The sequence below is a fragment of the Palaemon carinicauda genome, chromosome 34 (genome assembly GCF_036898095.1).
Source record: "Palaemon carinicauda isolate YSFRI2023 chromosome 34, ASM3689809v2, whole genome shotgun sequence".
NCBI lineage: Eukaryota > Metazoa > Arthropoda > Malacostraca > Decapoda > Palaemonidae > Palaemon > Palaemon carinicauda.
Window position 1 is genome coordinate 2866003 of NC_090758.1, and position 12500 is coordinate 2878502.

The following is a 12500-nucleotide window of genomic DNA, read 5'->3' on the forward strand; positions in this document are numbered from 1 at the left end:
AATATATATATATATATATATATATACTGTATATATATATACATAAATTTGAATGTTTTGGTTTTTACCTCTTATTTAAATAACAGCCTTTTAAAACAAATTATTTGCACACATATAAAGAAAGATTTCTTTACTAAAAAGGAAAGCTGAAAATCTGTAAACTTTGAACCTTGAAAAAATCAAAATGATTTTCTCTAAAATAAAAACTAACTTAAAAAACAAATATCAAAACCTTTAAAGTAAATTCTTCTTATAGAAAACGAATCTTCGCACAAGGAAAGTGAATTGAAATGATCCCAAATTCTTTTGGCATCACATCCAATCAGCTTCTGAGCCTAAATAATCGAGAGAGAGAGAGAGAGAGAGAGAGAGAGAGAGAGAGAGAGAGAGAGATACTTGTACGATGACTTCAACTGATTGGGTCGTTTTGGAACACCTCCGGATGCAAGGCCTGCTTGCAAATATTGAATAACTTATGATTGAAGGATGAGAGAGAGAGAGAGAGAGAGAGAGAGAGAGAGAGAGAGTTTTGAATGCAAGATATAATTATACTTTAAATATATATACATTATATACATATATATATATATATATATATATATGTGTGTGTGTGTGTGTATGTATATATATGAATGTTATACATATACTATAAATATATACATATTGTATACATACATGCATATATATATATATATATATATGAAAGGTGAAATACACACCTCTATCAATTTTAATCCTGGTGTAATGATGAAAATTTATTGCAATTTCAAAAACCATATTTATATGTTTCCATATCTATGAACAGTCTGAACGAGACATATAAAGCAAGAGAACATCATTATGTAGATCCTGAAATAAAATTGCAATATCAAATTACTCAGTCAAGATATTTTGATAATCTAATATATATTAAATCTTCCTAATAAACAGTTATTGATTTTACATATTTACTAAATATAGAGGATTAAAAGGTCTAGATATGAATAATTCATTAGTTTTGCTCACGTTATTGTTCATTTTTAAACTTAAAGTTTTTACTACTTTAGTATATTACAATAATTTTATAAGTAAATCTTCAAAATAAAGTATATGTTTTGAAATATGTAAAGAAAAAAATAGTGCCATGAGTTTGATTATAGTATTTTGAAATAACTGAAACTGCACAAAAATAAACATAAATAAACGGGGATAAAAAAAATCAAATGACGAAATTAATCGAAATATTAATTTTTTGGTTAAAAACTACTAGCAGTATAAACTTGATTTTATAAGGCAAAATTATTATGCAAGAAAGGGATAGAAAATAAGAGAAAAATTATTTTATGATCTGTGTTTTGAGGTAAATATTAATATATAAAAAAATAAGGAAATATCATCACTGCTTTGAACTAATACCAAATACCATTTCTATTTTCTTTTACATGTATTTCATTTCACCAAAACAACAACAACAGAAACAACAACAACAACTAATACTACTACAACTATAACTAACTACTACTACTACTACTACTAGTAGTAGTAGTAGATGTAGCAGTAATAGGAAAAATAACTAATAATTTAAAAGTAAGTATTATTAATTTAACAAGATAATTTGCTTACTAAATAACGAAATAAAAAATAAATAAAAAAAAAATTAGGAAAAAAAATCAATGGCTAGGTATAAAAAAATGCAGTATCAGTAAAACGTAACTCGATTAAAAACTTGCTCAAAATCTCCGATTGAGAAACTTTCAAATGAGTTTAAATTCAGAGACTTTTCCATTTTATTTCCAAAAGTCTGAATTGAACTATCCATTAAAATTATATAATATTTCTTTTATTTTTATAGGAAAAATCAGTAATACATTGAATTTCATCTATAAATTACGATTAAATAATAATTTTCTAATAGTTTCTATTAGTTTAGTGGCTATGAAAGTATATATATATATATATATACATATATATATATATATATATATATATATATATATATATATAGTATATATATATATATATATATATATATATATATATATATATATATATATATATATATATATTGTCACGACTTAATTAATAACATTAACGTTTTATGTTAAAGCAGGTTCTTTTTAATTTGCATAAAGCCGTTACATAAAAAAAAACCAATAGTATTTTGTACAACCTTAAGTACCTTTAACAACCAGTTATAGTTCATAAACAATGATGGCAAAGGACAACGAGGGAGTATGATAAAAAAAGGAAATATAAATATTTATTTACAAAAGAGAAAGAAAATAATTAAATAATATTTGGACCGAGGTAAGTTTCAGATCACTGCAGCGTACACTTGATGCTCCGTTGTAATGAAGTGTTGTTAATTTTAATTGCAGTTCTAAAAATGGAGGACAGTTACTAATACCAATACTTAACTTCTCGTAAAGTATCATCAACGGCGCTGCAGTTTCAGTAATAAACATGAGGGATCAGGTGATAAATCTGAATTGTCTTTAGGGGCTGTTCAAGGCTGATATCCTCTCGCGTGTTCGTAATGTGTCCGTCGCAGATTAAAAGGTGTTGTAATCCTCCAGATAAAGACCAAGATTAGTATCGAGAACTTGATAAAAACACTCGATCACAGCAGCTCTTCGAAGGCAAACATCCATGCATCAGCAGCGAAAGAATGATCAAACGGGCGTGACAGTGGTATAAGGAGCTGAAGACTCAAAAACAGGCGTCGATGTCGAATAAAGGGCGCTAACAGCTACACACCATTGCAGCGATCCAAGGCGAATCCACTGCTCTCAGTAGATTAGTACCTCCCAGAGGCAATTCCAACCTCTCTAGCGTTCACAGGACCACTGACCCCAAACTTGGGCTTTTCCCGAAAAAGAAGTCTCTCTGCTTCCACGTCATCATGTAAAGGAAGAAATTGTTGGATTAGAACTACCCTCCTTAACGACTGCAAAATAAATAACAAGCAAACAACACCCAGTTACTAACAAGCAGCAAACATACGACTGCGTGGGCAAAAAAATAAATAAATAGATAAATATATAAATGAACGAACGAAAATACTTTCGGGCGTGATACCCCCAACCAAATAGGTAAAAACAAATATATTTTTTTTTTTACAACTCATATGAAAGTTCCAACCAATTTTATATCTCTTTTGTCTTTGTTGGTGATTTTAATGCTCACCATAGGGAGTGGTTAAGTTCTATCTCTCCTACCGATCGCCATGGCTTAAGAGCTTTAGACTTTGCCTCTGAATCAGGCTGTGAGCAAATCATAAATAAAGCTACTCACAGGTCTGGTAATTGCTTAGACCTCGTATACAATGACTCCCCTGGCGTTATAACTAGTAGGGTTGGTTCTCCAGTCGGGACATCTGATCATGCCTTGATTTCATTAATAGTGAAGACTGAGCAGCCTGTCCCTGATATATCATATTCTTGTAAAATTTATATGAAATCCCAAGCAGACTGGAATGGTATTTTACATGATCTTTTGTGCTTGAATTGGTCTCAATTATATAATAGTGTAGATCCTGTTGTCCCTTTGAATGAGAATCTGGTCAACATAATTGATAGGTGTATCCCTTCTCGTGTGCTAAGGTACCGAGTGAAGGACAAACCGTGGTTCAATGATGATTGTAGACGTGCTTATTTGGAGAAACAGGAGGCCTATCATCTTTGGAAGGGTAACAGATCAGATTTGACCTGGAACAACTATACTCAGCTTCGAGCTTTTGCTCAGAGAGTTTATGCCTCAACTGAAAAGGAGTACAATTTAACCATAAAAGAAACACTTTCTGGTACAACTCAGGAACATAAATGGTGGTCTACCCTTAAATCTGCACTCTTTTTAGTGTAGATGCAACAGTTCCTCCTTTACTTAAACCAGATGGCTCAGTCACTCACTGTCCAAAGGAAAAGGCAACCCTTTTGGCTGATGTTTTTGACAGTAAACAGAGTAATGAAAAACTTGAACTTCCTCATTCCGGTTTTCCTGAGGCTAAACTAACTAGTTTAGCTTTTCGATCTCGTGAGATTAAAGCTCTGTTGGCGGACCTTGATGCTTATGGAGGTGTAGACCCAAATGGTATTTTTCCTTTGTTTTTTATAAAGACGGCAGATTTCTTAGCTCCAAAGTTATCTGTTATTTTGCGCAAGTTAGCAAGAAGAGGAGCTTTTAGCACTAGTTGGAGAATTGGTAATGTTACTCCTCTATGTAAATGTGTTTGTGGTAGCTCATGTCCAACTGATTACCGCCCAATTTCCATAACTCCTATATTATCTAAAGTTTTTGAACGTCTTCTGGCAAAACGTCTTAATAGGTTTGCTGAAGGTAATCATCTACTCCCTAGTTTGCAATTTGGTTTTCGTAAAGGCCTTGGAGCATGTGATGCCTTTCTTACAATCTCCAATGCTGTACAGAAATCCCTTGATTGTGGTCGGGAAGTTCGTATGATTGGCCTGGATTTTAGTGCTGCCTTTGACCGTGTTAATCATGAGGCCCTTGTTTTCAAACTGAAACAGTTGGGAGTGGGTGGGTCGTTTCTTAGCATTATTATTGAATTTTTAAGTAATAGATCTCAAAGAGTTGTTGTTGATGGGCACCATAGTGATTATAGGAATGTGATATCCGGTGTTCCACAGGGTAGTGTTCTTGGCCCATTACTTTTCATACTATATACACATGACATGTGGTTTGGCCTAGAAAACAAGCTTGTTGCATATGCAGATAATGCTACTCTTTTTGCATCAATTCCATCCCCTGAATGTAGATCTAGGGTTGGTGAATCCCTTAATAGAGATTTAGCTAGAATTAGTGCATGGTGCAAATTATGGGGTATGAAGTTGAATCCTAACAAAACTCAAAGTATGATTGTAAGTAGGTCAAGGACGGTGGCTCCTCAACATCCGGATCTCAGTATTGATAATGTTTCTTTAAATATGTATGACTCTTTCAAAATTTTAGGTGTGATTCTCGACAGTAAATTTACTTTTGAGAAACATATAAGGTGTGTGTCTTCTTCAATTGCACAAAAAATAGGCTTATTGAGAAAGTCTTTCAAGATTTTCGGTGATCAATCTATTCTGAAAAAGTGTTTTAATTCTTTCATTTTACCTTGTATTGAGTATTGTTCTCCTGTCTGGTCTTCAGCTGCTGATTCTCATCTTAATTTGTTGGACAGAAACTTACGGTCTATTAAATTTCTTATTCCTGATCTAGATATTAATCTCTGGCACCGTTGTTCAATTAGTTCATTATGCATGTTGCATAAGATTTTTCATAACTCTGACCATCCTTTACATTCAGATCTCCCTGGACAATTCTATCCTGTTCGTAATACTAGGCAGGCAGTTAATTCTAATAGCCAGGCCTTCTCCATCATGAGGCTCAATACTGCGCAGTACTCTAGAAGTTTTATTCCAGCTGTTACCAAGTTGTGGAATGATCTTCCTAATCGGGTGGTTGAATCGGTAGAACTTCAAAAGTTCAAGGTTAGAGCAAATGCTTTTTTGTTGACCAGGCGGACATGAGTCTTTTTATAGTTTATTTATGACATATTTGTTTTTGATGTTGTTAATAGTTTATATATGACATGTCTGTTTTGACGTTGTTACTTAATTTAGAATGATTTATTGTTAATTTGTTCTCTTCATTTATTTATATCCTTATTTCCTTTCCTCACTGGGCTATTTTTCCCTGTTGGAGCCCCTGGGCTTATAGCATCTTGCTTTTCCAACTAGGGTTGTAGCCTGGATAGTAATAATAATAATAATAATAATGTACTGAAATTAAATGGCCTCAAGACCAGTAAATTATCACTTCCACAAACAAAAAACCAATGATGAAAGAAGGAGATGTTGCACCAAAGACACTGCAGGAAGAAAAATAAAATAAATACGAAAACAAAACAATAATCCATGTGGAAAAGACATCACAGATTTCTAGAGAGGGCATCAGCGACGACATTGTCCTTCCCTTTCACATGTTTTACCGTCAAATTATATTCCTGGAGCATAAGACTCCAATTAGTGAGCCTTCTGTTTTTGTTCCTAAATTTGTTCACAAATTTTAAAGGGTTGTGATCTGAATACACAACAATTGGATCAACGATAGATGTTACATAAATTTCAAAATGTTGTAGAGCTAAAACTAAAGCTAAGGCTTCCTTTTCGATTGTGCTATATTTCTTTTGATGCTCATTAAGTTTCCTGGAAAAATATGAAACAGGATGTTCAATACCTTCACTATCGTCTTGCAATAGCACTGCTCCTACTCCGAGATCACTGGCATCCACCATTAACTTGAACCCCTTCTGAAAGTCAGGTGATTTCAATATAGGGTAGGTGCTTAAAATGCTTTTTAATTTATCAAAGGCTCGTTGACATGTATCGTCCCACAAGACTCTAGATTTCTCTCTTAAAAGATTAGTTAAAGGAGTTACTATTTCAGAAAAAAACTGGGGACAAACCTGCGATAGTAACCAGCGAGACCGACAAATTGCCTTACATTTTTCCGAGTTTTTGGAGTGGGAAAAGCTAGTACAGCTTCAATGTTCTTTTCCTTGGGTAATACTTTACCTTGACCGAGGTGATGTCCTAGGTAGATAACTTCAGCCTTTCTAAATTCGCATTCAGACAGGTTTACTACCAAACCAGCGTCATGATCATCCACATCATTCTCTGGAAGGTACTGGCTGCGTTACGCATGCCAAAGGGTATGACTTTACATTCGAATAAACCTTCAGGTGTTATAAACGCTGATATTTCTCGTGCATTTTCAGTCAGAGGAACCTACCAGTAGCCTTTTAAAAGGTCTAACTTACTAATATACTTGGCATTACCAATCTTATCTATGCAATCTTCTATGCGAGGCAGAGGGAAACTGTCAGCAACTGTTAAGTTGTTTACTTTCCTGTAGTCAAAACACAACCTGTTTTGTCCATTTTCCTTTTTCGCTAATACAACCGGGGAACTCCAAGGACTGCTACTTGGTGATATCAAGTCATTCTCCAACATATAACTGACTTCCTTTCTCACAGCTTCAGCTTTCTGTGGACTTAACCTATAAGGGGCTTGTCTAATTGGCTGGGCATTTGGCTTTAGTACAACATCATGTTGCAAACTACGCACAAGACCAGGAGTGTCCTTAAATATTGACGGATGTTCTTTGAATAAATCCTTAATATCAGTAGCTTCTTGAGCATTCAGATGCTTAAACAAACTATCTGGGTTACACAAAATTTTAGAGTTTTCGCCATTCCATCCATATTCTTTGCTTTCCATTTCTTGTCCATTACATTCTTTAGGTACAACAGCTGAAACAGATTTAACAGTGTTAGCTCTGGAAAAATATTTCTTCATAATGTTAATATGACACAACTGATACTTTTTCCTCCTCCCTGGAATTTCCACTAAATAATCAACATCATTCAGTTTCTTCTTAACCACTGCTGGACCTACAAACTGAGCTCTGAACTGACCTGGAATAGGAAGTAACACTAGTACTTGTTCTCCTGCTTCAAAATTCCTTACTTGAGACTTTCTATCATAATGAGTTTTCATTTTAGCCTGCGAAGTAGAGAGATTATTTTGGGCCCATTGCCAAATGCTCCTTAATTTCTCTTTGAAAGACAAAATATAATCAAGTGAATTCATTTTACCACTACCCCCTTCCCAATGTTCCCTTAATAAATCAAGAGGTCCTCTCACATTGTGTCCATAGACCATCTGAAAAGGAGAAAAACCCAGAGATTCACTAGGGGCTGATCTTAAAGCAAAAAGCAATAAAGGCAAGTCTTTATCCCATTCCTCAACATGGTCTAAACAATACTTAGTCAAAACATTCTTCAGAGTGGATTGAAATCTTTCAAGTATTCCCTGACTTTCGGGATGATATGAGGATGCCAAGTTGTGTTTAATGCCAAGTTCATTCATTTTAGCCTGGAACTCCCTACTAGTGAAATTAGAACCTTGATCCGACTGTATCTCCCGAGGCAAACCATAACGAGAAAAAAAGTCCATGAGATGCTTAATAACGATACCACTCTTAATGCATCTAACAGGTATTACCTCGGGAAATCTAGTGGTTCTGTCCATTATTGTTAACATGTATTGAAAACCTGTTTTGGTTTTGGGTAAAGGACCCACAATGTCAATAACAATTTGAGTGAATGGTTCTTCAACAGCTGGGATAGGAATTAACCCTGGATAGGTACGCTCCTCGGACACCCCTTTAAGGGTATACTCGGACGCGAACGACCCCGACGCCAAAAAAAATTCTTGAAAAATCAGTTTTTGCAGTAACCTCCTTTTTTCTTTTGCCAAAAAAAAACTTCAATGAATGCTTAAAACAACTGTAAAGATAAATACTACTCATCTGCAGAAAAACTATTTATTATAAATATTTTAAAAAATTAAGTAGAAAAAAAAGACCTGACATAAAAATTCATAAAAAAAAAAGTTTATACATATATACACAAATCCTTTTAGGAATTGATTCTTGAATGTTTAGGACACATCTTGATGTATTTTGGATGAAGTCAGACCCATGGAGGTGAAGATCTGAAATGAGAAAAAAAAGTAACTTTTTTTGGCTAAAAAAAATTGTCCAAATTTCATGAATTTTTTTGGGTACCCAAATGAAATAGGAAGTTGCTAATTTTTTTAGGGAATAAACATATGTTATCCTAAAATAGAAATATGTAAAAAAATCTTCATTATTTTGTAAATTACATTTATATCAGGGGCCATATCTAAAGGTAATTTTTTGAGTACTTAGAAATTTCGTAAAAAAATACATATATTTAATATATAATATGATATTTATGCAGGTAAAAATATACCAAAATATCACAAATTCTATAGGGAACAAGAATATATATAGATAGGGCAGCTTACGCTTCGGATATGTCCACAAAATGGCCGCCAACCACACTGACTCGGACTCCCTAATCTGCCACTTGAAATGTAGGAAGGGTATGTCAATTTCAAGGTGTTATTTACTAATCTAATTATTATTGGATATGCATAAAAATTATATGGTGGGTTGCTGGATAATTGTCGATTATTTTAGGACTATAAAATTGAAATTCTGACCAAAAAAAAATTTTTTGAAGGGAAATAAAATCGAAAAAAAAAAAATGTAAAACAATATAATATTTTAGCTAAAAAAATTTGATGATATTCAATCAAAAAAAAAGTAAACAAAATTTTCCGACAAATAAACATCTAGAGGAATCATTACTCTGTGATAGTTCCTTAGTACGTAGTAATTTTGAAAGAATTGGGAAAAAACAAAAAAATGGCAATCACCGGAAAATCGAACACATACCTATATATACGCCATATCTGGCTAAAAAAAAGATAGGCATGGGTAGCCAGATCATCTAGAAACACTTTCCAACACTATAAAAATATAAGTTTTGCGACACTACTTGCCAATTCCTTACGGTAACATGACTAAGCGAAAAAATGCAAAACAAATAAAAAGGGGCACTCGCGGAAAAATGGCTAACATTCTAATATACGGCATTTCAGAAAAAGAAAATTCAGCCACGTGCTAGGCAAACCATCAAGGCACATTTTCCGACAAATAAACATCTAAATGAATCATTACTCTGTGATAGTTCCTTAGTACGTAGTAATTTTGAAAGAAATGGGAAAAAACGAAAAAATGGCAATCACAGGAAAATCGAACACAAACCTATATATACGCCATAACTGGCTAAAAAAAAAAAGATAGGCATGGGTAGCCAGATCATCTATAAACACTTTCCAACACTATAAAATTATAAGTTTTGCGACACTACTTGCCAATTCCTTACGGTAACATGACTAAGCAAAAAAATGCAAAACAAATAAAAAGGGGCACTCGTGGAAAAATGGCCATTCTAATATACGGCATTTCAGAAAAAAAAAAATTTCAGCCATGTGCTAGGCAAACCATCAAGGCACATTTTCCGACAAATAAACATATAAATGAATCTTACTCTGTGATAGTTCCTTAGTACGTAGTAAGTTTGAAAGAAATGGGAAAAAACGAAAAAATGGCAATCACAGGAAAATCGAACGCATACTTATATATACGCCATATCTGGCTAAAAAAAAAATAGGCGTGGGTAGCCAGATCATCTAGAAACACTTTCCAACACTATAAAAATATAAGTTTTGCGACACTACTTGCCAATTCCTTACGGTAACATGACTAAGCAAAAAAATGCAAAACAAATAAAAAGGGCCACTCGCGGAAAAACGACCAACATTCTAATATACGGCATCTCAGATAAAAAAAAAAAGACATGCACGTGTTAGCCCAACCATCAAGGCACAGTTTCTAACACATAAACATGAAAAAAAAAATCAATAATATACGGCAATTCCTTACTACGTAGTAAATTTTTACAAATATTGAAAAAAACAGAAATTGGCAACCGCAGTTAAATACCCAATATACCAATAACTACGTCGTATCTGACAAAAACAAAATCACGCATGGGTAGCCAGATCATCTAGACACAGTTTCCAACACTAAAAAAGCAAAAGTTTTACGACACTATTTCGCAATATCTTACGGAAAAATGACTTGGCAAAAAAATGAAAAAAAATGAAAAAGGGGTACTCGCGGTAAAATGCCCGACATTCTAATATACGGCATCTCAGATAAAAAAAAAAGACATGCACGTGTTAGCCCAACCATCAAGGCACACTTTCTAACACATAAACATGAAAAAAAAATGAATAATATACGGCAATTCCTTACTACGTAGTAATTTTTACAAATATTGAAAAAAAAACAGAAATTGGTAACCGCAGTTAAATACCCAATATACCAATAACTACGTCGTATCTGACAAAAACAAAGTCATGCATGGGTAGCCAGATCATCTAGACACACTTTCCAACACTAAACAAGCAAAAGTTTTACGACACTATTTGGCAATATCTTACGGAAAAATGACTTGGCAAAAAAATGAAAAAAATGAAAAAGGGGCACTCGCGGTAAAATGGTCCTCGTGGTAATGAACGACATTTTAACTAAAAAAAAAATCATGCACATGGTAGCCAAACAATCCACCAAGACTTTCCACAACTGATAACCTATACAAGTTGCACCATTCTACGACAATTTCATAATACGTAATAACTTTGATAATTATGCAAACTACCTTAGAAGGGTAAACTCGGTCGCGCTCGACCCCGACGCGTCTCAGAAATCGGGGAAGGAGTACAGCTACAGCAATGCACATCTGGACACTACTAGAGCGTGTAGGGGAGACACCTCCTGCAGGTCGATCACCCACAAATTCAGTCACGGGGGTGAGTCACGTGAGAAAAACCTGTTTTTTTTTACGCTCGGGGTCGCGAACGACCCATCGTACCTATCCAGGGTTAAAGGAGCTTTAGTAATTTTCTGGTTGGGTTTTCCATCCATTCGGCACTGGTGACATGACTTACAATGTCTGACTACGTCTTTCTTTACAGAAGGCCGAAAAAAATTATCTTTCACTTTAGACAGCGTTTTTCGTATTCCTAAATGACCACCCCATTTACTTTCATGAGCCTCTTGCAAAATAAAATGCCTAAACTTACTAGGTACTACAATTTGTTCCCTTACCTTCCACTCTTCATCAGTAGATGCGGTCACTGGACGAATTAATCTATATAGCACATCATTCTTTAATACATAACTTGCTTCACTTAAATCATCCTGTTCCTTTAGCTGCTCTGCTTCTTCATATATACTCCTCAATTCACCATCTTCTTTTTGAGCACTAATTAGGGTTTGCCTATCTGGAAACATGCAACTAGAATCTGTAGCAAAGTCTTCAGATATATTAACCACAGACATTAACGAAAGATTTTTTTTCTGCTTGGACTTATCTTTGTTTGTCTTAGGTTGAGTTTTAGTTTGGAAGCAGTTTTCCAAATTTACATCAGCTTCTCCTCCTTTGACTTCCTCTCTAGATTAGGCTCGGGTTACAGGAACAACAGGTTTAACATTTACCATAACACGTTCATTAACCACACTAGCCCCCTTTCGACCTTCTGATACACAGGCTGTGCCACTACCTTGCATGACATCATTACCTATCAACAAATCCACACCACTCACAGGCAATGCACTAACTGCAGCCAGTTTCAACCTACCAGTTACCAAAGGAGATTCCAAATAAACTTCTTCCACAGGCCAGGATGTTACTGTATCTGGGAAACCCCCAAACAACACAAAATCCTGACCTTTCCGTGAGAAATCTTCAAGGAGAGAGGTTTCCAGAATGCAGGACTGGCACGAGCCAGTATCCCGCAGCAATGCAACGATATTACCATCAGTTGCCTGAGATCCAACTTTCACTATACCTCTAAAGACAAAGTCTTCAAATTCCTTACCATAAGGCATGCTCCCACTCACCTCTCCTTCAAGACTAGAAGACACAGGCGGCACTGACCTACAATCCATCAACATAACTGGTTTAACCGACTTAGTTACTTCAGGACAATGTGACTTAACATGACCTTTCT